General features: G+C 42.2%; 10 non-coding genes across 10 annotated transcripts; 6 read left to right on the top strand and 4 right to left on the bottom strand.

Moving 5' to 3' along the window:
* Positions 1 to 5,303: 5,303 nt before the first annotated feature.
* On the bottom strand, positions 5,304 to 5,376 carry trnav-aac (transfer RNA valine (anticodon AAC)). The gene has a single exon. It is a non-coding gene; the product is annotated as a tRNA-Val (tRNA).
* A 3,783-nt stretch (positions 5,377 to 9,159) lies between these two features.
* trnag-ccc (transfer RNA glycine (anticodon CCC)) lies at positions 9,160 to 9,230 on the top strand. Its single transcript has one exon. It is a non-coding gene; the product is annotated as a tRNA-Gly (tRNA).
* Positions 9,231 to 11,553: 2,323 nt separating this feature from the next.
* trnan-auu (transfer RNA asparagine (anticodon AUU)) lies at positions 11,554 to 11,627 on the top strand. Its single transcript has one exon. It is a non-coding gene; the product is annotated as a tRNA-Asn (tRNA).
* Positions 11,628 to 12,193: 566 nt separating this feature from the next.
* Positions 12,194 to 12,265, top strand: trnae-uuc (transfer RNA glutamic acid (anticodon UUC)). The gene has a single exon. It is a non-coding gene; the product is annotated as a tRNA-Glu (tRNA).
* Positions 12,266 to 12,685: 420 nt separating this feature from the next.
* trnav-cac (transfer RNA valine (anticodon CAC)) lies at positions 12,686 to 12,758 on the top strand. Its single transcript has one exon. It is a non-coding gene; the product is annotated as a tRNA-Val (tRNA).
* Positions 12,759 to 17,036: 4,278 nt separating this feature from the next.
* On the top strand, positions 17,037 to 17,109 carry trnak-cuu (transfer RNA lysine (anticodon CUU)). The gene has a single exon. It is a non-coding gene; the product is annotated as a tRNA-Lys (tRNA).
* A 1,413-nt stretch (positions 17,110 to 18,522) lies between these two features.
* Positions 18,523 to 18,594, top strand: trnae-cuc (transfer RNA glutamic acid (anticodon CUC)). The gene has a single exon. It is a non-coding gene; the product is annotated as a tRNA-Glu (tRNA).
* A 2,211-nt stretch (positions 18,595 to 20,805) lies between these two features.
* On the bottom strand, positions 20,806 to 20,879 carry trnan-guu (transfer RNA asparagine (anticodon GUU)). Its single transcript has one exon. It is a non-coding gene; the product is annotated as a tRNA-Asn (tRNA).
* Positions 20,880 to 21,530: 651 nt separating this feature from the next.
* Positions 21,531 to 21,604, bottom strand: trnan-guu (transfer RNA asparagine (anticodon GUU)). Its single transcript has one exon. It is a non-coding gene; the product is annotated as a tRNA-Asn (tRNA).
* Positions 21,605 to 22,034: 430 nt separating this feature from the next.
* Positions 22,035 to 22,105, bottom strand: trnag-gcc (transfer RNA glycine (anticodon GCC)). The gene has a single exon. It is a non-coding gene; the product is annotated as a tRNA-Gly (tRNA).
* Between the last annotated feature and the right edge of the window lie 3,470 nt (positions 22,106 to 25,575).

Below are 25,575 nucleotides of genomic sequence, written 5' to 3'. Positions count from 1 at the left end.
AATCCAGAGACCACAATCTGATGAGAACATCTGTCAGTGCGGCTTATATCTACCCACAGAGTCAGGGCAGAGTCAGACAGATCACATTGCGGTGACATTTACAAATGAGCCTGATGTGATCTGTTCAGAGTTTCCATTCCCGGACATTATCGGAATGGTCAGTGGATCAGTCACTGAACTCCCCCGGATTCCGTGAAGGGAGGGAATGATAGCTGTTATCTTTCCTTGTTTGATCATTTTGTGTCCATCTGTTATTTATTTTCGTTCCTCAGCTTTTATCTGTCAGCACTCTGTTCTTCTTTCTCCCAAATCTCCCGTTGTCTCTCTCCTTGTCAATCATTTGAACACTTTAATTCGAGTTCAAAATCGTGAAGTTGTGAGTGGGGTAATTAAAGAGAGTATATTTCTACTCGAAGGACGGTCGGTAACCAATGGGAAAAGACGTATTTTATTGAACAGGGCGACAGAATTTTAATTGTTCACCTTGACACAACAGTTGTCATGAAATGGAATAAAGAGCTTGAAAGGCTGATAGAATCAGATTTCACAGTAACTTTGGAAAATTGATGAGATATATCCTTTAACTCTATGGAGTTAAAATTTGAAGGATTTTCGAGAATAGGTCCATTTTAATGGTCTTTAAGTATCATTGTCCTCGCATCGATTCTGTACCCCTCCTCCCCTCCCCACCCCCCCCCCCCCCCACCCCCGACCTTCATTGAGCCTGAATAAAATGCAACATTCATCCGGCTTTCATCTTGTGCTACTCTTATCTTGCGACAGAACTTGTGTTTGTGTGCGTTTGTGTGTGTGCGTGGGGGAGGAGTGCTGGGGGGTGGGGAGGGTGGGGGCGGGGAGGTGGACTGTTCCGAAATTCAATTATTCAATTCTACATACAAGCCGTCACTTTGAACAAATTAGCATTGGATCGAACTTGTTTAGGAAAAGCACAACAATCCTTAACATTTATTGCACTGTTCTTTTTGCCTCCGATGATGTTTTTATATTTAGTTTTTTCAGTCTTCACGTGTCCTAATTTTGACTGTAACTGCACGACTATTTGTAAGAATGCGAGGGACCAGATTATTCACAATTATTCACCATTATTGCTTCAGATAGCAGGAAAACATGGAGTCTCCCTCGACTGACTGCCCCCCCCCCCCCTTGGAAATAACAGCTCTTAGTCAGGTGGAGTCAGTCACTCCTGCGGTTGCCTTAGGGTTTCCAATCCGTGTTCGCCACACAAATCCCTGCGTCACTCGTCATGACAACGACACCCGGGCTAAGGCCCAAGAAATAATTGTTTTTTTATATCAGGTCCCTGTTTGCCTCCGGGCCCAGCTGTCTCTGTTAGTGCTACACTGAAGCTAGTCATTCAAATTATAATCTTCTAATTCCCTATGATTATTTTTTGGAAAGCGTTACCCAATCAGTTGTGAATTAGAACCTGAATCTGATTTCCTTCATTGGACACCTGTCGATTATTATTGGACAAATTACTTCTTTCCAGAATTATCAAACGCACAAGAAATGTTTATTTAAATATGATATCATGCTCTGTCTCTCTTCCTCTAGAGATCCAATACATTGCTTTACATGACTCTCCTGGTTAGTTTATGTCATAATTGTGCAAGAATATCTGTCTATATTAGATTCGATTCTGTCTCTGTTGTGACTCCAGAATTTTTAATCATTTATAGGATGTGGGGAGCACTGGCATCTGTTCCCCTTCTCTAACTGCCCCTGACAAAGTTGTGATGAGCTGCTATCTTGAATCGCTGCAGTCCATGTTCACCAGGCAACATCACTATTTATATCACATAAGGTCTGGCCACCCTTATGATACACCTGATCCTGATTCATCGTATTTCCGAGATTGTATAACCCATACACAGTAGAAAATATTTGGCATATAGTTACCATGGAATTGATGAAGATAACGGTTAAATAAAAATATTGAACCTTCTCAGGAGAGCAGCAGATGTTTCAATCCTTAGCATTAATAGGAATAAGAAGTCTGAGAATTAGAGGTATAATTATGTCCTGTCGGCTATATATCCAGGGTCATTTTCACCATCATTTTCACAAATCAGCACGCAATTGAGTCCTATATCAGGAACTTCAGTGAGGCATTGAGAAGATCAATTTGCATAATCTCCTCGTCATTCAAGATGCGATTTATTCATTTTCCAACAGATCCCTAAAGACAGATAAGCCAACGCCGGGAACAAAATAGTGAGGCTGAAATCATTTTGTATGCAAGAGCACACAACCGAATGGATGTCAATAAATACTTACAACTTAAATGACCTTCAGTTGAAACAGATGAACTGTTTGGTGTTTTCATGCATTCATGGAAGGCAGTGATGGGCTGAAGGTTATCACTGGGAAAACTGAAGGGGAATTGCTAAAAGAGATCATTTCTCCAAAGGGGGTTATTAGAAAATACAACATATAAAATACACAAGCACACAAATGTCTATGATATTTCTTAGAATTCCTACAGTTCAGGAGAAAGGCCATCTGACCCACCGAGTCTGCATCCCACCCAGGTCCTCCCCGCTGTCCTATCCCCGTTAGCCCCACACATTTACCATGGCTAATCCACATACTCTAAGGGAAAATAACGGGCAATTTTGCGTGGCCAATCCAACTAATGCTATCTGTTGTAATATAAACGAGGGATGGGTTTTGTGCAATAATACAGAGATAGAGCCGAATGCACCAGGTATCGATACAGCAACTGTACTAGTAAGAATACAGACTGGGCCCAGTTCAGTCATTACTGAGAGAGTGTACACAGTATATTACTAACCAGCGTGGTGTTTTCTCATCTAAATAGAGACATGACATACTTAGTTTTGACGAAGACAAGGTCTATTCTAATATAAGCAGGGTCGATGTGCGCTGTAATTTAAACTGAGACTGGTTCCAGCGTATCAGCGCTAACAGAAAATAGGGACATGATCTAGTGTGATATAAACAGAGATGTGACCCAGTGGAATAAAAAGTGAGGCAATGCAGAATAAAGCAATAATTGAGAAAGGATAATGCGTAAAATGAGCAGAGGGATGGTTTGGCTCACTGATAAAGGAGAGAGCAGCTGGCGCAATAGAACTGTCTCCCAGTGTAATTTTGTCTGATTCTGGACATTGTATAATATAAACTGACACAAAGCCGATGCAGTAATTTCAAACCAAACCTTTAGATTGATATAAACTTTGACAGGGGCAATTGCAGAAATAAATAAATCATGAAACAGAATAATAATTATAGACAGAATATTATTCGGTATAAACAGGGAGGTGGACTAGTGCAGCAGTGATTGAGATATTGTCAATGTTTCTTGACATGTGGCAGGTTTCAGCAATGTAATAACTGAGACGGAGCCTCGTGTAATGCAAACAGTAACATATCCTGGTGCATTATCATGAGAGAGAGGATCCAGTGAAGTAACAACGGAGATATAGAGTTTCATGCCATTAGACGAGGATTAATTCCGTGATGTCATAACTGCCAGAACGAACGGTGTAATGTCAAATGAGGTTTGGTGCAGTATAGCAACAACTGGGATTTTGTTGAGTACAAAATCAGCTCAGAATTATTGTCATATAATCAGAAAAATGATTTCGTGTCAGAGAAACTGGGTCACGTTTAGGATGGACAAAGACTGAGTCTATTACAGAAATAACTCAGGTGATCATCTGTATCGTGTCGTGCCAAAAAGCACAGTTTCACTGCCATCTCCTGGACTATCTTTGCTATTGCAGGTGTTGTGAAATGCTGATTTCAGTTGCTGTTTCTTATTCTTTGATGGGCTGTATACCCAGCTGGTAAGGCCAGCATATATTGGCAATCGCTAATACACTGAATTTACTGGTTTTCTAGACCATCATAGAAGGTACATAATCGCCAAACACGTGTGCGCCTGGAGTCAATTCTGGGCCAAACTGGTGAATGATGGAAGGTTTCCTTTTCTGCAGGGCATTAGATAATCTGATATATTTCTTGTCATGGCCGCAATTACAGAAACGAACTTTAAATCCAAAATTGTAATTGCATTTTAAAGCCTTTTGTAAGTGGATTTGAATATATATATATATAGAGAAATTTGCCTAGCCTCGGAATTACTCTCTCAGAAATATTACCACTATGACACTGTCTCCCTTTCAACATTGACAAAGTACTTACAGCAGAGAAGAAGGCATTTTGAAGCTTCATGTATGTGTTGGCCCTTTAAAGAGGCAATTCATCCAATAACACTCTGTACTCCACAGTCGAGCATTTTGTTCATTTTCAGACCATATGCAATTCCATTTTGAAACCATTAATTGGCGCTGCCTGCACCACACTCTGAAACAGCAGATTCCAGATCTGGATCACTCACTGTCTGACAATGTTTTTCGTGATGTCTCCATGTTTCTTCCACGAATTTACTTCAACCCGCGCCCTCTGTGTCAGGATCCTTCTGCCATTGAACAAGACTGTGGTGCAGCACAGTATCACATGACTTTTGAACGTCCATTTAGATAATATCCTCACAAACAATCTCTGTCACACAGCATAAAACTCAAACAAGTTATTTAAACTGGATTTGACCTGAACAAATACACTCGGGCTGAATTGGTCAAGAAACATATAAGTGGGATGACTCCTGCAGTGATGAAGAGAGTGAAGATATAAATGCTAAATATGCTGACGCACAAAGGTAGATCGGAAATGTTAGCATTAGCGAGGGCATTGGACATATCTCGAATATTGTGCACACTACTTGTCTCCTTTTCTTAAGAAAGATGTTAATGCGTTAGAGAAAGTTCAGAGGAGTTTCATTGAACTATTGCCAGATATGAGCGGGTTATCTTATGAGGAAAGGATGGTGATGTCAGGTTTGTGCCCACGAGAATTCAGAAGAGTAAGAGGCAAATTGACTGAAACCTTCAAAACTCTAAGAGGTGCTAACAGTGTGGATGTTGAGAGGAAGTTTCCTCTTGTCCAGTGTTGTGCCTGTATTGGATGTGTCTCTGAGTGCAGATATCTCGGGTCTCGGCTCTGCGTCTGTTTCCAATGCTGTACTGTCCACGGGAGGGCGCTCTCTGATCACTAACCGAACATCATGGCCTCCTTTTGCACAAAGTGACAATTTGCCGATATGAAAATGGGCGGAGAATAAAAATCCCATCGAATGACATTGCACCTTCATGTGAAAACATGCCTTTAACATCGAGGTTCGGATAATGTTGAACAAAAAACTGAAATCAAGGAATGCTCCATAGCAGACATCAGAAAGCTAAAATTTGACTAAATGTTTCTGCCTGGTTTTGAACCAGGGATCTTTCGCGTGTTAGGCGAACGTGATAACCACTACACTACAAAAACAGTTGGAAATATGTTACAGCAAATCTGCCTGTCTGCAATGTTCAACTGCGCTGTGTTGCTGCAGGTTCCGATGGTGAGACTGAGAGTCCATGTCACTGAATTCAGGAAGATAACCGTTACTTTCAATCTGATTGTACAACTTATCCCCAACATCAACATTTAAAAGTGTCAATCTCGAAAATATCGAAAGGAGCAATGATTTCTGCTCATTCATTAATGCGTCATTTCCATCTTCCTTCGAATAATCTCAATCCATTATACTCAGCGATAAAAGCAAATCACTCGGATACTGGAATCGGAAAAGAAAAGGGAAAATTCTGGCAAGTCTCACAAGGTCTGGCAGCAACTATAAGGAGTGAAAGGGGCTGACATTTCGAGTCCAGATGACACCTTGTCAACGCTCATTGTACAATTGTGCTCTGTATATGTTTCAATATTTAGTTTCAGGGCACTCTGGGGGAATTCCCCTCCTGCACATGAGCCCAGACAGTTACATTTTAATCTTTTAATATGTTGAATCTTGATGATTATTATTCACATCCTCACCCGTCAGACTTTCGGTTCCTTCTCCATTCGGGAACATTCTTCTTATTGCGTCTGTTTTTCAATCACACCCGCGCGGTGCGCTCTGGGAAAATACTACAGCACATGCGCGGTTCCGCCACCTGCCTCTTTATAAAAATATGTATTTTATTTAATTTTAATTCCGCTCCTGGCGGGATTTCCGGGTGGGAATTTCTCTCACTTTCTACATTTCTGAACCGTCGCTTTTTCCTCGACAGGGGGCGGGGGTGACGGTGACGTCACGGCAACATGGCGGCTGGCCCCGCCTCTCTACATGACCCGGATGTTCCGCCAATGAGCAGCGGCCGGGCAGGAGTGGGCAAGAGGTGACCCTGGGCCGAGCAGCGCCCTGTCGAGTTACACCGACCCCCGGTGGCCAGGAAGGGAAATAGCAGCAGCACAGTCTCTGCCCAAAGGCTTCCCCTGTTCAGCTGCTCAGAGACACTGAGAACCTCTTCAACTGGAAACTTCAGCTTCTCACATTCATCCCCCTGTGTTCAGTCATTGTTTAATAGACAAGCTCTGTTGTGAAATCAGAAACAACTTGTTCACATTAAAGGGGATGGGAATCTGGACCATTCTGCTCAAAAGGCTCTGCTCGCCTTGAAATTTCAATTGAAATGTTCAAGATGAGAATTTATAGATACAAGTCATGTTGCATGTTGAACGCTCATGATGCCACAATAAGATCAGTACAGACATCTCACAGAGTTGTGTGACTGGAGAAGGTGTCAGAGATGGAGTGGTTAAATATAGAGCTACAGGGTCTGAAGCTCAGTTTTGGGTAAAGAAAAACGGCAGTAAAAAGAACAAAGAAAATTACAGCACAGGAACATGCCCTTCGGCCCTTCAAACCTACACTGACCATGCTGCCCGACTTAACTAAAACCCCCTATCCTTCCGGGACCATATCTCTCTATTCCCATCCTATTCATGTACTTGTCAAGTGACTTAAAACTCACGACTGCATCCACTTCAACTATCTCTCCCCGGCAGCGAGTTCCTGAAACCCACTATTTTCTGTGCAAAAAATCTGCCACGTCCATCTCCTTTAAACCTTGCCCCCTTGCATCTTAAAGCATGCCTTCATCGGCCGGAGCATTTTGTTGCTGAACAGTATCTGAATCTCGATGTGAAACCAATCGTATCTTCGCTGTGGCCTCGGCCTCAAATGCTTTGTGTCAAATCAGAAATGATAAATTGTTTGATGCAATACCAGGAAAGAAACTACCCTATTTTGATACCTGCACATATCAGCAATCATCCAGTCTTCAAGACAATTTAATAGGTTTAGGTGCAGACTAACATAGTTAATCAAAATCTGAAACATGCTAGGGTGAGGGAAGTCTGTATGATTTCAGTTTGGTGCTGAATATTATCAGAATCTCGCTGTTACAGTCATATTATCTTTGCACTGACCTCAGCTTGAAATGCTTTCTCCAAAATCAGAAATGATGAATTTTATGAAAAATTTCACAAAATAGTGTAAATTCTGTAAGACATGTTGAATTTTGTCCAAAATGTATTTGAGGTTAGCATTTATTTAACATCCTAATCTTATTAAATGATTTTTTTTTTCGAAAAAAATAATTTAAAATAGTCGGTTGCTCTTCTTTAGCAATCTCCTAACATTACTTTCTTCAGAGAGGTTGAAAATATGCTTGCCAACATTTGCCTGAATAAGTATAAAGCTATCGAATACCTTTTTTGTCGAAAGGAACAAGGGATTTGTGAACACCTTTTAAAACTTTGCACTAAGCTAACCGGGAGTCGAGCCTAGAATTTTCCAATCTGTATTCAGACGCGTTATTCATTGCGCCACTGGCCCACACGTACAACTGTGATTGTTGTTACATATTAGTTCGACGTTTCGAAAGTTTCAGGCAGAAACATTGTCAAAAAGTTTGCGTTTACTTGTGAGGAAAAGGTCCATTATTGAGATTGTCTTGATTCATTTCCTATCATCCCTAATTGCCCTTGAATTGAGTAACAGCAGCTGAACGGGCTGGCAAATTCTCCTCTCGATGAGGACTTGGTGATAAATTTAAATGAAACGCCCTTCAGCCAATCCATCATCTGTATTTGCAAATTAAAACAAGGGTCCACCGAAATTTGAACTCGGATCGCTGGATTCAGAGTCCAGAGGGCTCACTATTACACCACAGAACCCAAGGTGACAATCTGAAAATCGTGGATCAATACTTGTGCCAATTTGAACAGCAGGGAGAAATATCAGTCCCGTTGCACAATTCATATTTATATTTCCCTTGCTGGTTCCTCCTGTAAAAATGAGTAGGCTACTTTCCACTGCATTAAATTTCACTGTAACTGACCACATTCAAACACCAATGTTTGCATCGAACTGACATAAATCTTACTGCAGTAAGTCCACTGAACAACATCAGCTTTTCACAGCTCTGCTTTCATCACACTGGAAGCCAATGTGAAAATATGAACAATTTCAAATCTTAACAGACAGGAAGGAGTGTGTGAGTGCGGACAATTGGCGCTGTGCACATTGCTGTAACCAGTATCTGGGAGAATCAGGCAGAGGGGATCCTGGTGGTCTCGAGGTTAGGATTCAGCGCTTTCAGATGTCGCAGACTAGCCTCGATACATGAAGATTGAATGCATTTTTGAACGTAAGAGTAAAAAGCTTTGGGGTTTTCCTTTATCCGACTTGCCAAGGACTTCTCATGCCCCCTACTAGCTCTCCTAAGCCCTATTTTTTAACTCATTCCGAGCTAACTTGTAACCCTATATAGGTGTTATCAACTGTTGACAGTGGAAGTTTGTCCTGGTGTCGCACTGGATACCAGCTTTGAAGAAATGTAGCAACTTAAAACTTTTGCAGAATGGCATGATGCTTATTGTAGTGATATGAGTTGAGTATAAGAGACAGTGTGCAAATAATTTGAATACGTTTTAAGCGTGTTTAGACTGATGTGGTGAAAGCAGAGGGATATTTGGGAGAATGAGGCTGTGTGAGAGGGGGACTGTTGCAGAGTGTTTGTGCTTTGGAGGAAGGTTGAAAGTTTGAGATGCGGTTGTGAATGAAAGGAAGGTGTTGAACAGCATGAGAGGCTTGTGCGATGTTGCGTGTGAGATTTGAGTGAGAGTTTTTGTGGGCATTGGGGAATGAAAGTACAAAGTAAGGAATTACAATGCTGCTGAGTGTGAAGGAAGAGAGAGCAGTTGGGGGTCGTACCAGGAAGAGCAGCATTGGTGGTTCAGTGGTAGAATTCTCGCTTCCCACGCGGAAGACCCGGGTTCGATTCCCGGCCAATGCAACGCTTCTTCTTTCTCCGTTCACTCTGTATATTGAAGCGAATTTCCTCCCATAATTGGGGGAAAACAAGGAAATATTAAGTCTTAGAACTAAATCCTGCGGGAAATGGATCACAGTATTCGGAAGGTGGTGCAGTTGTGAATGGTGTTATTGATGATTGAGTGGAAAGTACTGGATCTTTGGGCTACTGGTGGTTAGTTCCCTTTCCTGCCTGTGATAAGAGACATGGATTTGTTTTACCTGCCCGTTCATAGGAGAAACACACTACAGCAGTGCTGCAGGATCAACGGAAGTAAAGAGACTTGTATAGAATTGCAAACAGTGCCGTCATGCTGCAGTTCTGGAACAGGTTTTCCGAAATAGAATTGTGGTCATTGACACACTAGTTTAGACTATATTTAACTGCTGTTGCCTCAGTTTCTGTGGCGCAATTGGACTGCGCGTTCGGCTGTTAACTGAAAGATTGGTGGTTCGAGACCACGCCGGGACGGAATTTTGCTATTTTTCTCACTATCAGCATTCACGGGTAAATAGTTGCCTGCATCAACTCAATGAAAAGTCTGGAACTACGAGAGAGAGTTTGGCAGTGTACAAGCTGAGACATTGTACATGCCTCTGATTCTGTGTGTGTCCTTGTATCTTTCGAGTTACCAGGATCTCTATATGTCTGCGTCTGAATCTAGTGTGCCCCTGCATCTACATGTGTCCCTGAATCTGTGTATGCCCCCCTGTATCTCTGTAGGCTCCAATACCTGTGTGTGTGTGTGTGTGTGTGTGTGTGTGTGTGTGTGTGTGTGTGTGTGTGTGTGTGTGCGTGCGTGTGTGTCCTTGTAAATGTCTGGTTCTTTGTGCCTTTTTTAAGACTAAACCGTGAAAATGTCTGACAAACGAATTGCAGAGGGCAGAAATGTTTACCCACTAAGATTCTGAATTTGATTAACTCTGATAACTGCATCGAATGTACAAGTTGAAGTTTCAAATAATCCCAAATTCAATCTCCAGACATTATCTCCCAATGGGAAATGAAGAACACGGTTTATCTGCGGTGTCTGGTTATAAAAAGGGCGAATACGCCAGCCGAGATCCTTCTATAAACTACAATCTCGGACAATATCGTTCAATATTCATATTTCAGTCACCGCTTCGCAGACTCACAAGCACTAGCGCCTGCAGTCGCTGTGGTCCGCCAGCAGATGGTGGTGTTGTATCATTTTAATCACAAGGTTAGTGGAGCAGGTTTGAGGAGATATTTGAGGAAAACGTATTTCCCTGTTTCCATGGAAAGAGAACAATCAGTAAAGCAAAGGCATTAATGTCTCTGTCAGTAGGATTCACAGGGAAATCTGGCCGAAGGATAGTGAATTTAATACTTGCATTCCTATTTACCTTCCCGCTAGTGAACGTGTCGATTACCAGCAAATTATTGAATAACCTTACGTTTTAGTGATTTAAAAATTTGTCTATTTTATCATCCAGACATTATCAAATAATATTTCATTATAATTGGATACATGCCTCTTTTTCGCTGGAATTTCCATTCCTCGGCGCTCATTTTTTTCCTTAGTCCGTTCAGAAATCCAGCCGAACCCTGCCTCTATAATATGTTCTGTGTATATGTAAATATAGTTCCTTGTTATAATTTTTGACTTCAGCACAATTCGAGCCCTAACTCACTCTGATCTATAACACAATTTCATCCACACAATTATATTGCACTTTTTAGTTAATATCCATCTATTCTTCTCACTCGCTCTTTGTTCGATTCCATCTATTAGACACAGTTTACAGAAAATTTTACAGATGGCCTACTCCTGCTCCTATTTCTTATGTTCTTATTATGTTCTTAAAAACAATTAGTGAGAAAGTGTCTGCTTTATTAGTGATACACGGGTGTGTTCAGTAGTGCATGACATAGAGCCGAGCACAATAATATCTGAGATGGAGCCTAATGTAACGTAAGTGGACTCTTGACTAAGTAATAATAGTTCAGAGACGATGACTTGTAGCATTTATCATGGCATGTCCACATGTATTAATAAATGAAGCGGCATGTAATGTAGTGTACACAGTTGCAAAGTCCATTGCAATAATGATTCAAATGAGTCAAACGCAGTATATAAAGAGACATGGCCTAGTGCATTACTGTACAAGACTGCACCAAATGTGTGATTGTTGTGAACACTGCCATGAACAGTCATAAATGAGACAAGGTTAATTGTAGCCCTGATAGAAGCAAAGCCCAGTGCATGAATAATAAAATTAAACTTCAGATTGCGTGATCATTGGTCCCGAACTGGTTTAGAATATATTTAGTGGCTGTCTCAGTCTCTGTGGCGCAATTGGTCAGCGCGTTCCGCTATTAACTGAAAGGTTGGTGGTTCGAGACCACCCAGGGACGGAATTTTACAATTTCCTCACCATCAGCATTCACGGGTAAACAGCTGCCTGTTGGCAATGGGTCCGTGGGTGCCAATAAAAAATAGCTGTGAATTGTTCCCGGCTGTACTGTTATCTGGTATTACCAACATTATTTAATGACGATTGACTTCAAACATATTACATATAACATTATATATACATACATATATATCTGTACACCATTACATACATATATCATATATATTTATTTATATACTTCCATTATACCTTTAAACATAAAAAAAATACAATTGAAACATGAACTTGTGGCTAAGCATTTGTTCCAATTCCATATTCCTGCTTCCATTCATTCCTGGATAGATCATAAATCTGTCTAACCCAAACTGAAATGTATTCAATGATGGAACATCAGAAACCTCTGGAGTAGAGAGAATTCCGAAGATTCACGAGCCTTTGAGTGAAGGAATTTCTCCTCATCTCAGCCCTGAATCATCAGCACCTTATCCTGAGATTGTGTCCCCGTGTAGAAATAAAACAAAAGGCAGGTGGCGCATGGATAAATTAATATTTTAATGTTAGCCAGCTTCCCTGGTGGTGTAGTGGTTAGGATTCGGCGCTTTCACCGCCGCGGCCCGGGTTCGATTCCCGGTCAGGGAATGTAGATTTATTGCCGTACAACAATCCTGAGTTACTTCCCGGTCTGCGCCAGTTCTGTCGGATTCAGTATCAGAGAGATTTCCTCTTTAGTATCTGATTTGGAAATGTCACATTTAAAGAACAAAGAAAAAAGGGAGCGACAGCTTACAAAGCGCTGATGACACAAATGCTGAGATTATTCGAAGAAAGATGAAAATGATGCATTAATGAATGAGTAGAAATCATTGATCCCTTAGATATTTGCGAGACGAACGCTTTTAAATTTTGATGTTGGGGATAAGATATAGAATCAGATTGAAAGTAACGGTTATCTTCCTGAATTCAGTGACATGAGCTCTCAGTCTGACCATCGGGACCTGCAGCAACACAGCGTAGTTGAACATTGCAGACAGGCTGATTTGCTCCATTAGTTTTCCAGTTGTTTCTGTAGTGTAGTGGTTATCACGTTCGCTTCACACGCGAAAGGTCCCCGGTTCGAAACCGGGCAGAAACAATCATTAAGCTTGCTTATGTCGGGGAAGGGAAATTATTTGGTTCCAGTTTGTTGCTGCACATTATCCGAAACTCAGTGTTAAAGACATGTTATCATTTCTGTGATTTCACCCTCAAATACTTTCTGTGAAATAAGGTGCACTGACGGGGAAGTTCGATTTTGACACCGAGCATTTATTCGCATCTCGTTCAGTCTCCAACAGAATTTAATGGGTTTATAGGCGCAGGCGAATATGGTTATTCACCATCAGAAATTTCTGATAGTCGTGTGTGCTCAAACAGTCAGATACAAGTAATACTGTAAGTGAACTAGAGGAAAAGGCGCACATTTCACAGAAGAATCACATGACGAAAACGACACTGCACACACTCCTGCATTCAATCTTACAAAAGCAGTAAGGATCAAAATTTAAATCCATTTCTTTCGCGTTGGGATTTGGACCCACACCTCCGCGGAGATTGGAGCCTTAGACCGATCGGCCACACAACCACATTGGCGTATGTCACAATCATATTATTTAATGGAAATGTTACTGAAATTCGTTTAAAGGAATGGAGTTGGGAAAGGCCATCGGGAGGATTGAGCCTGATCCTTCTCTGAATTGGGTCAGCCTGAACTGTGTAACAAACAGAAATCATCTCACTTTAGAAACACAATGAGCTGCACTGAAGGGACACCATCGTTTAAACTGTCCTTAAGCTCGTCGTTTCTTAATTTCCTGTTGCTCTGTTTTTTTGAAGGGAAGTAGTGGGGGCGTGGAGGTGGCCTTCGCGTGATATTCGTCTCCATCGAGTAAACACTGAAGGCTCTGAAGAAGATGTCACAGCTTCTGAACTCTGGGGACTTACTGGGGGTGGGAGAACACTCTGACTGCCGGGTCCCGGAGTAACAAGGTAACACTGAGCTGGTGATGGCGGAACCCGGGTGTTCCAATGGTGCAACGCCATCGTTTTCACCACCATGGGCTCGATGACAGGTGTCAAGTGTGGAAATAAGCAGAGTATGTTTTTTTAATGAGAAACCTGCCTATTGTGTGACGGAAGAGAACGAAGAGAAAGGCTAAAATGACGATGATCCGCTGATTGGGAAAGTCACTGTCAGCTTCCCTGTTGGATCAGTGGTTTGGATTCTGCACTGTGGTCACAAGTTTATATCACTTGTGTGTGATATAAACATGACAATGTGAAGGAGAAACTTGTATTTGGTGAATAAAAAGACAGAAACAAAACAAAAGGCAGGTGGTTCATGGATAAATTAATATTTTATAAAGCGTTTACCAGCTTCCCTGGTGGTCTCGTGGTTAGGATTCGGCGTTCTCACCGCCGCGGCCCGCGTTCGATTCCCGGTCAGGGAATGTAAATTTATTGCTGTGCAACAATCCTGTGTTACTTCCCGGTCTGCACCAGTTCTGGCGGAATCAGTATCAGGGAGATTTCCTCTTCAGCACCTGAATTGGAAATGTCAGATTTTAAGAACAAAGAAATAAGGGAGCGACAGGATACAAAATGCGGATGATTATTGGAAGAAAGATGAAAATGATGCATTAATGAATGGGCAGAAATCATTGCTCCCTTAGATATTTGCCAGACGAACGCTTTTAAAAGTTGATGTTGGGGATAAGTTGTACAATCAGATTGAAAGTAACGGTTATCTTCCTGAATTCAGTGACATGGGCTCTCAGTCTGACCGTCGGAACCTGCAGCGACACAGCGTCGTTGAACATTGCAGACAGGCAGGTTTGCTCTACCCTGCTTCCAGTTCTTTCTGTAGTGTAGTGGTTATCACACTCGCCTCACACGCGCAAGGTCCCCGGTTCGAATCTGGGCAGGAACTTTGATTAAGCCTTCTCATGTCGGGTAAGGGAAATTGTTTGATTTCAGTTTGTTGCTCAACATTATCTGAACCTCGGTGTTAAAGACGTATTATCATTGTTCTGATTTCGCCCTCAAATGTTTCCTATGAAATAAAGTGCACTGAGGGGAAAGTTCGATTTTCACACCGAGCATTTATTCGCATTTCGTTCAGTCCCCAACAGAATTTAATGGGTTTATAGTGCAGACTAATATGGTTAATCACCATCTGAAATATCTGATAGTATTGTGTGCTCAAACAGACAAATGCAAGTGATACTGGAAGTGTTTGCAGTCTCGATGTTGTGCTACTTGTGATAATTCACACTCAGTTACTGGTTTGAAAAGAGTCATAATGAACTCGGAAACTTAACTCTGTGTCTTGCTCCACATTTATTGCAAGCCCTGCTGAGAAATTCCAGTCCTTCCTGTTTTTATTCTAACAGGAATCATTGGAGGAGGAGCAGACCACTCGGTCCATCGAGATTTCCACCATTCAATACCATCATGGCTGATCTTGGGAGACAACTTAGTTTCTCCAACAGCTCCCCAGATCCCTGAATTCTCCAAGAGATCAGAAACCTGCTTATCCCAACTTTAAATGTGCTCGATGATGGGACATACATCACTGTCAGGTACAGAGAATGTCAAAGACTCTTGCCCTTTAAGTGAAGTAATTTCTCCTTATCTTAGCCCTAAATGACCAGCCCCTCATCTGTGCCGCAGGGGGTTAGATTCCCGACCAGCAGAGAAAAAGAAAATCTCTCAGCCTCCATCCTATCAAACCGAATCAAAACAGTGTAAGTTTAAAGAGATCACCGCTTATTCTTCTAAACTCCAGAGAATTTCATCACAGGACAACTCACTGACCCCAGGGAACAATCTGGTGAACCTTTTCTTTACCGTTAGTAATGCAAAGCGTAAACATTTTTAAATGTGACTGTCACATCTGCGCAGAATATTCAACCTGGTTTCAAGAAAACCTGGTGTAACAGCAGAAACACCTCATTATTTTTTTTAAATTCCAGTCTGCCGGCAATGAGAACAAAATATAATTCCCCTTCCAATTATCTGCTGCACCTACATGCTAACTTTATGCATTCCTTGTACAAACGCGCATCTATTCTATTCTTAGTATAAACATTTATATGTTTCAGCTCGTCAAATATGTTCTGGTTTTTCTATTTGTTTTCACGAAAAAGAACATCGTTTTGCTTTCCAAAATTGCACCTGATCTGCCCCTCCAGTCGTAAGAACACTCTGTTTCACCTCCTATTACGGTCTGGCTTTTTACTACAGTTCATATTAGCTAAACTTTGGGTGGAAGTTCCAGTGAGAATTGAACCCTCGACACCTGGTGTATAAGGCCAGTGTTCTAACCAAATGCTGCTAGCCCCTTGCGACTAAAGTAGCATTATCGGTGGATTGAGGAGCAGGATGGGGTTTGAGGTGGGGGATTTTTGATGAATGTGGAAATGTCTGAGGTGGAGAACAGAAAGTTAAAAGACGCAACTTGAAAGCGACATGATTTGACATGTGTGCTGTGTGTGTATCTGACATGTATGTTGTGTATCTGACATGTATGTTCTTCAGAGTTTATCGTTAGTGTTACATCTCTGACTTCTCCAGCTCCGATGCCAGTTCATCCAGCCGGAAGATTTAGATGTTGTTCCCTTCACAGACGCTGTGGGGCGATTGATTTCTGTGTTTCTCCTGAGAGGAGAGATTCAGTGGGATGAGTCTGTTCGCTCTGGAGTTTAGAATAATCAGAGATGATCTTATTGAAACATCTGAAACTGGGAAACAGTGTGACATGAAAATCTTGAGAAGGTTTTTCCGCCGGCCCCTCCCCTGGCTAAATTATTACGAACAAAAAAAAAGAAGGTGAATGATGTAAGAGGAGTTTGGAATGTTTGGGAAAGGTGAAGCGAAGAATTGAAAGATGTGAATGATGTAATTGATGATTGAGAGGGATGGATAGAAACTTTGGGGATTCTGTCTCAGAAAGGACAGCAGGACTAGAGGGCACAGCCTCAAAATAAGGGGGGGGGGCGGTCAGTTTAGAACGGAGTTGAGGAGGAACTTCTTCACTCAAAGGGTGGTGAATCTCTGGAATTCTCTGCCCGTTGAAGTGGTGGAGGCTGCCTCGCTAAATATATTTAAGACACGGGTAGATAGGTTTTTGGTAGGCAAGGGGATTAAGGGTTATGGGGAGAAAGCGGGAAAGTGGAACTGAGCCACTTCAGATCAGCCATGATCTTATTGAATGGCGGGGCAGGCTCGAAGGGCTAGATGGCCTATTCCTGCTCCTACTTCTTATGTTCTTATGATTCATTGTAAACTGAAATCTGAACAAACTGAGACACCAAATGGAAAAGCCATATTTTCTCCATGCATTTCAGGTTAAGGAAAGGACTGTAGGGTATGTGCCCGGCTAGCTCAGTCGGTAGAGCGTGAGACTCTTAATCTCAGGGTCGTGGGTTCGAGCCCCACGTTGGGCGTTAATATTTTTTAGACTTTGCCTCATTCCTGGGTGAATTCCAGATCTCCGTTCCCCCAGAAGTGTCACGGCTCAAACTGAGTCCCTCTCTCCTTTCTACCTTGTTCATCTCACAGCTGTGAATGAAAACTGCCTCCAGATCACTGGAAGGCGGTGAGGTTAGCGCTGAACTCAGCGAGAGATTTTGTTCTCATTTATTATGAGGTTTAAACCCAGATCTGCGAGATTGTGTCAGTGGAAACAACAATCATCTCCATTGTAATTCAATCACTCCAGCCTTCCATCCTATCGAAAGACTATTTGTTCTTTCCTCCTCTCTCTCTCTATTTTCCTTGACGCTGTACTTGTTTGTAAACCATTAAAGCATCAATTTCTTCCAGTTAGGGTCAAAGATCAGCAACCTGTATCATTCCCTCTCTTTCCCTCCACAGAAGCTGTTGAAACTGATGTACTCGTTAGAGTTTAGAAGAATGAGGGGAGATCTCATTGAGACGTATAAGATGATGAATGGGATGGATAGGATAGAGGTGGAGAGACTCTTCCCGCTCAAAAAAGACAGTAGGACTAGGGGGCACAGCCTCAAGATAAAGGGGAGGCGGTTTAGAACGGAGTTGAGGAGGAACTTCTTCACTCAAAGGGTGGTGAATCTCTGGAATTCTCTGCCCGTTGAAGTGGTGGAGGCTGCCTCGCTAAATATTTTTAAGAAGCGGGTTGATGGGTTCTTGATAAGAGAGGGGATTAAGGGTTATGGGGAGAGGGCGGGAAAGTGGAACTGAGCCACAACAGATCAGCCATGATCTTATTGAATGGCGGGGCAGGCTCGAAGGGCTAGATGGCCTACTCCTGCTCCTATTTCTTATGTTCTTATGTTCTTATGTAATCTTCCAACATTTTCCGTTTTGAGGTGGGATTTCCAGCAACTACAATTCCTTCCTTTGGATCACGGTGGATCACTTTTCTGTGACTGAACCATAACTGTCTCAATAGTTAAAGGGCTCAGGTTTTAAATAATAAGTGCCCCGAATATGTCACCCTGTCTGACATGAAATGAAACAAAATGAAAATTATTAATTATTTCATAAAATGCTGCTAACACAATATAGATTTCATTGTCAATATTTGTTGTCCATCCCTATTTCCCACTGAACTAACTATGTTGTTGGGCCATTTCAGAGGGCAGTTTAGACTCAATTACATTGTCTTACATTCTCTCTCCAGGGATGCCGTCATGCCTGGTGAGATTTTCCAGCATCTTAAGTTTTTTTTTAAGTTCCGGCATCTGCAGTAATTTGCTGTTGGCTGAAGGAGTCATTCCTGTTCTATCGAAACAATTTTTTTTCCCTCGACAAGCCGTTCTGGAGAATTTGAAAAACGCTGCAATGTATCGGTCAGATTAAGGCGGCTGCGTGCATTTTCCCTGGTGGTCTAGTGGTTAGGATTCGGCGCTCTCACCGCCGCGGACCGGGTGCGATTCCCGGTCAGGGAATGTAGATTTTGTTGCTGCCGACCAGCACAAGATTTAGGAGGGGCTGAAATTCCTTCCTGATGGAAAACAGGAGCGATCATTGTGTCAGTTTGAACTACCTGGAGAAACAAAATAAACCCATTGGCCCAATCCCGGCAATTTACATTTACATTCCCCTTGCTGCTTCCTCCTGTCAAAATGAATAATAATACACTCTACTCCACTACATTTCACTACAGTTCACCACACTCAAAGATCATTCGTAGCCTCTGCCTCTTCTATAGCTTCTTGTGGGAAATCTGCTGAACAACATGAGCTTTTCACAGTTCTGCTGTGATATCTGAGATTTGTATCTCATTGATCATCATTACCGTCTCCATTGATTCATCCCAGGTCACTGTGACTACAGATATAGTCACACAGTCATTCTATCATCTGCAGTAAATGATATTCCCTTCCTTTGCTTTCAAATACATTCACCTCCAGAAACTGATTACATGGTGAGTATAATGTTCTGTTTAGCTGACAGTTTATCATCAATCCCGTTCCAGAATGGAGTAGCACCGTGTCAAAGTGGGTGGGAGTTGGTGACTCCACCAGTTCTGAAACCTTACTGGACCCCCGCGTATTTAGCCCCGCCCTCTCACCCTCCTTCGTTCCAACTGATTGATAAATGTCACCATTAAAACTAATGATGGTGAACTGAAGACGTGGAATCGAGATTAATAAATGGTGTTGGGAAGCGGCCGGGGGTGGGGGTGTGGAGTTTGTGGAGGGTGGAGGTGGAGGGTGGGGGGGAGGCGTTGGGGGCGTGGAGTGAAGGGGGGGGGGCGGTGCGGAGGGCATGGGAAATTACGATGGATACTGAGATGATAATGTCCATGAAATCCTAGCCCCAAACTCCCATTGAGTTACATTCAGATTCAGATTAATGCTCGGAACAGAAAATTGGATTGTCTGCGATTACACTTAATAAAATCCCGTGTCAGCATTCGACAGTGAGATTGGTATAATGAGCTAATAACTCAAATCAGGGCACAGTTAGTCATTTTGAGGCGCTCATGCAATTTGCAGTGTTTGTTATAGATCAGAGTGAGTTAGGGCTCGAATTGTGCTGAAGTCAAAAGTTATAACAAGTTACTATATTTAAATATACACAGAACATAACATACAGGCAGGGATCGGCTGGATTTCTAAATGGACTAAGGAAAAAAAAATGAGGGCCGAGGAACGGAAAATCCAGCGAAAAAGAGATATGTGTCTAATTATAATGAAATATTATTTGATAATGTCTGGATGAGAGAATAGACAAATCTTTAAATCACTGAAAGGTAAGGTTATACAATAATTAGCTGGTAATCGACATGTTCACTCGCGGGAAGGTAAATATGAATGCAAGTATTAAATTCGCTATCCTCCGCCAGATTTCCCTGTGAATCTTACTGACAGAGATATTACTGCCAGTGCTTTACTGATTGTTCCCTTTCTATGGAAACAGGGAAATGAAATTTCCTCAATTTTTTCCTCAAACCTGCTGCACGGTCTTGTGATTAAAGTGATACATCACCGCCATCTGTTGGCGAACCACAGAGACTGCAGGCGCTGGTGCGTGTGAGTCTGCGAACCGGATACTGAAATATGAATATTGAACGATATTGTCCGAGATTGCAGTTTATAGAAGGATCTCGGCTGGCGTATTCGCCCTTTTTATAACCAGGCACCGCAGATAAATCGTGTTCTTCATTTCCCATTGGGTGATAATGTCTGGAGATTGAAGTTGGGATTATTTGAAACTTCAAATTGTACATTCGATGCAGTTATCAGACGTTAATCAAATTCAGAACCTTAGTGGGTAAACATTTCTGCCCTCTGCAATTCGTTTGTCAGACATTTTCACGGTTTAGTCTTAAAAAAGGCACAAAGAATCAGACATTTACAGGGACACACACACACACACACTGGAGCCTACAGAGAAACAGGGGGGCATACACAGATTCAGGGACACATATAGATGTAGGGGCACACTAGATTCAGATACACCAAGATTCAGGCGCAGACATATAGAGATCCTCGTAACTCGAAAGATACAAGGGCACACACAGAATCAGAGGTACACACAATGTCTCAGCTTGTGCACTACCAAACTCTCTCTCGTAATTCCAGACTTTTCAATGAGTTGAAGCAGGCAACTGTTTACCCGTGAATGCTGATGGTGAGAAAATAGTAAAATTCCGTCCCTGGGTGGTCTCGAACCACCAACCTTTCGATTAACAGCCGAACGCGCTGACCAATTGCGCCACAGAGACTGAGACAGCAGAAGTTACATATATTCTAAACTAGTGTGTCAGTGACCACAATTCTATTTCTGAAAACCTGAATATTGAACGATATTGTCCGAGATTGGAGTTTGTGGAGGGATCTCGGCTGGCGTATTCACTCTTTTTATAACCAGGCACCGCAGATAAATCGTGTTCTTCATTTCCCATTGGGTGATAATGTCTGGAGATTGAAGTTGGGATTATGTGAGACTTCAAATTGTACATTCGATGCAGTTATCAGACGTTAATCAAATTCAGAATCTTAGTGGGTAAACATTTCTTCCCTCTGCAATTCGTTTGTTAGACATTTTCACGGTTTAGTCTTAAAAACGGCACAAAGAATCAGACATTTACAGGGACACACACACACACACACACACACACACGTATTGGAGTCCACAGAGATACAGGGGGGCATACACAGATTCAGGGACACATATAGATGTCGGGGCACACTAGATTCAGACGCAGACATATAGAGATCCTGGTAACTCGAAAGATACAAGGGCACACACAGAATCGGAGGCAGATACAATGTCTCAGCTTGTACACTGCCAAACTCTCCCTCGTAGTTCCAGACTTTTCAAGCAGGCAACTGGTTACCCGTGAATGCTGATAGTGAGAAAATAGCAAAAATTCCGTCCCTGGGTGGTCTCGAACCACCAACCTTTCGGTTAACAGCCGAACGCACTGACCAATTGCGCCACAGAGACTGAGACAGTAGGGATTACATATATTCTAAACTAGTGTGTCAATGACCACAATTCTATTTCTGAAAACCTGTTCCAGAACTGCAGCATGACCGCACTGTTTACAATTCTATACAAGTCTCTTTAGTTCCGTTGATCCTGCAGCACTGCTGTAGAGTGTTTCTCCTATGAACGGGCAGGTAAAATGAATCTACGTCTCTTTTCACAGGCAGGAATTCAACGGGAGGGAAGGGAACTGACCACCAGTCGCCCAACGATCCAATACTTTCCACTCAATCATCAATGACACCATTCACAACTGCACCTCCTTCTGAATATTGTGATCCATTTCCCTCAGGATTTAGTTCCAAGACTTAATATTTCCCTGGTTTCCCCCCAATTTTGGTCGGAGATTCGCTTCAATATACAGAGTGAATGGAGAAAGAAGAAGCGTTGCATTGGCCGGGAATCGAACCCGGGCCTCCCGCGTGGCAGGCGAGAATTCTACCACTGAACCACCAATGCTGCTCTTATTAGTCCGACCCCCACATGCTCTCTCTTCCTTCACACTCAGCAGCATTGTCATTTCCTCACTTTGTCCTTTCGTTCCTCAAATGCTCACAAATGCTCTCACTCAAATCTCACACGCAACATCGCGCAAGCCTCTTCCAGTCTCTTTGTAGGCGTGGGTTCGAATCCCACCGCTGTCAAAGTGGATTTGCGTTTTGGTCTCACAGCTCAGATTGGATGCAGGTTTGTGTCCTGTGTCGTTTTCGTCAAGAACAACGAACAGAAACATTACCAACTGAACAATTTGCTGGAGTAAAGCAGTGTGTACAATTGGCCCCTTCCGAGAGCACACACACACAGTGAATTTCTGAGTGCCGAGTTAAACATTCTGATGAAGGAGCAGCGCTCCAAAAGCTCGTAATTCAAATTGTTCTGTTTTACTTTAACCTGGTGTTGTGAGAATGCTTTCTGTACCCACTTCAATCCAACACTGGCATCTCCACATCATGATATAATAACAGGATTGCAAACTGAGTCTGTATTAACTGATCAAGAATTAAGATGATGGAATTGCATTTTCTAACTAAAGCTGTACACTTCCCATCATTCCTCGTTCTAACCAGATATTTACAGAATTAACCCGGACCTTGTGATAACCACCACACTCCAGAAACACGGTGATGACTCAGGGCAAGCAGACCCGGTTTTCCTGGAGAAACAACTAGACTGGCTCCAGAAGCCCATCTTTTGCCCACAGCAATTGATATTACATTGTCTTTGCTGGTTCCTTCTGTCAAAATGAATAATGATGTTTCCCAAAGCATTAAAGTTTTGGAATAACATGTTCGAGAAAAAAAATATTCATGACGTTTAAAGCAAATCAGATCAACACCTGAAAATGATGCATAAACGAATAGGCAGAAATCATTGCTCTCTTAGATATTTGGGAGACGGAAGCTTCTACTCTACCAGCCTGTCGAAATAGCTCAGTTGGGAGATCGTTAGACTGAAGATCTCTGGTTCAATCCCGGGTTTTCGGCAGGATCCTCTTGCTGGTTTTCTGTGCTATCTGCTAATTGCACCGCATTTTGTCTCGCACTGTCTTCAAACATCAGTTCACACAAGCTGCAACAGACCAAATACCCATCGCCATTTTCACCCTGCCAGGTGTTGTTACATTTCCTCCTTGTTGGATTTCGCTTTTTAAAAAACTTCCTCTATTTCTAAACATTCCCAATGTTAATGAAAGGTGGTGGAGGTGAAGGTTTATCTTTGTTTCCTTATGCACACATGCCATGTAACGTCCTGAGTTTTTCCAACCTCATCACATTTCAGTGCAGATGTCAGGTCCGCTTTTACATGGCAGTGAAAATACATTTAGTTGACATGCTGTTTCAACAAAAACAATGTATATTTGCATTACCTCTTTCGATTCCTCCAGAAGGAGGCCATTGGACCCATCGAGTCCGCACCCACATCAATCCCACCCACGCCCTATTCCCCGTAAACCCACATATTTACCCTTCTAATCCCTCTGACAGTAGAATCAATTTGGCATGGCCAATCAAACTAAAACAAGCATCTTTGAATCGGAAACCGGAATACCCGGAGGAAACCCACGGATGCACGGGAAGAACGTGCAAAGTCTGCACAGGCGGTGACCCGAGGACCTGAGTCCCTGGCGCTGTGAGGCAGCAGTGCTAATCACTGTGCTACCGTGCTGCCCTTTCTGCTGCATTCAATGTTATTGCAGTTCACTCCATTCAAAGTTTTAGCATCAATCTGTGATACACCATCCTGTGGTGATTCTGCTGAATAACATTAAATTATCACCGTTAATGGACCATCCAACATTGGGCGCCATTGATTTGAAACTTTGCGGCTTTTCTGGGTGAACTCCAGCTCTCCATTCCTCCCGCAATGTCACCGCTCAAACTGAGTCTTTCTCCTTCCCACATTGTTAAACTCACAGTTACTGGTTTCTGAGTGAAATCTGCTTCCATTTCACTGGGGGTGGGAGAGTTTCCTATTTCATTCAATTAAAAGTCGTCTTGTCATTGAAGCAGAGATTTGGACACAGATCCGTGAGATATTTGTGTCTGTGGAAACAATAAACTATCCTCCATTAACAGCTAGATTTTAACCCCTATCAACATTTTGTATCATCAGCACTTTCTAGCCTATTGTTCTCTTATTTTCTTCTTGATTCTTTACATGCGACTTTTCCAATTCAAACACAAACAAGGAAATATCCCTAATATTGATTCTGACAGTTGCAGACCTGGAAGGAACGCAGGATTGTTGTACAGCAATAAATCCACATTCCCTGACCGGGAATCGAACCTGGGTCACGGCAGCGCCAGCGCCAAATCCTAACCACTACACCACCAGCGAAGCTGATACAAGCTGTTTAAAATGCTCATTTATTCATGAATCACCTGCTTTTTATTGTATTTGGGATTTTTTATTCACCCAACGCAAGTTTATCCTTCACATTGTATCCTTCACAAAGACCTTGTCTTTGTCAAAACTGAGTATGTCATGTCTCTATTTAGATGAGAAAACATCACGCTGTCTAGTAGTATACTGTATACACTCTCTCAGTAATGACTGAACTGGACCCAGTCTGCATTCATGTTAGTACAGGTGCTGTATCGATATCTCGTGCATTCGGCTCTGTCTCTGTATTACTGCACAAAACCCGTCCCTCATTTATATTACAACAGATCATATTAGTTGGATTAACCATGCAAAATTGCCCGTTATTTTCCCTTAGAGTATGTGGATTATCCATGGTAAATGTGTGGGACTAACGGGGATAGGGCAGAGGGGAGGACCTGGGTGGGATGCAGACTCGGTGGGCCAAGATAACCTTTCTTCTGAACTGTAGGAATTCTATGGTTCTATGTCTAGGAAATATCATAGACGTTTGCGTGTTTATTTATTTTAAATATTCTATTTTCTAAAAACCCCCTTTGGAGAAATGAAATCTTTTAGCAATTCCCCTTCAGTTTTCCCAGTGATAACTTTCAGCCCATCCCTTCCACGAATGCATGGAAACACCAAACAGTTCATGTGTTTCAACTGAAGAACGTTTAATATGTAAGTATTTATTGACAACCATTCTGTTTTATGTTCTTGCAAACAAAATGATTTCAGCCTCACTATTTTGTTCCCGGTGTTGACTTATCTGTCTTTAGAGATCTGTTGGAAAACGGATAGGCTGACAATGTGTGACAGCAATATTCACAACGGTTTCAACTCTCTTCAGTTCAGCAACACATTGTTAATCAATGTTCTTTTTTTTTGCCAAAGTGCATGAACCAAAATGTTTGCCTTCATTCGGATTTTTTAGCATGAGTGAAAAGGACAATAACCATGTAATTTACAAGAAAAGATGAAGTCATCTTGTTTGTTCAGAGACTGGGATTCATGTCCCTCAGCACACGGTTTAATTGTTTCAATGGGGACATTAGAAGATTTAT

Source organism: Carcharhinus amblyrhynchos, unplaced genomic scaffold (genome assembly GCF_965287045.1).
Source record: "Carcharhinus amblyrhynchos unplaced genomic scaffold, sCarAmb.v2.hapA scaffold_38, whole genome shotgun sequence".
Taxonomy (NCBI): domain Eukaryota; kingdom Metazoa; phylum Chordata; class Chondrichthyes; order Carcharhiniformes; family Carcharhinidae; genus Carcharhinus; species Carcharhinus amblyrhynchos.
The sequence above is the reverse complement of the archived record's forward strand: the minus strand, read 5'-3'. Positions and strand labels throughout refer to the sequence as shown.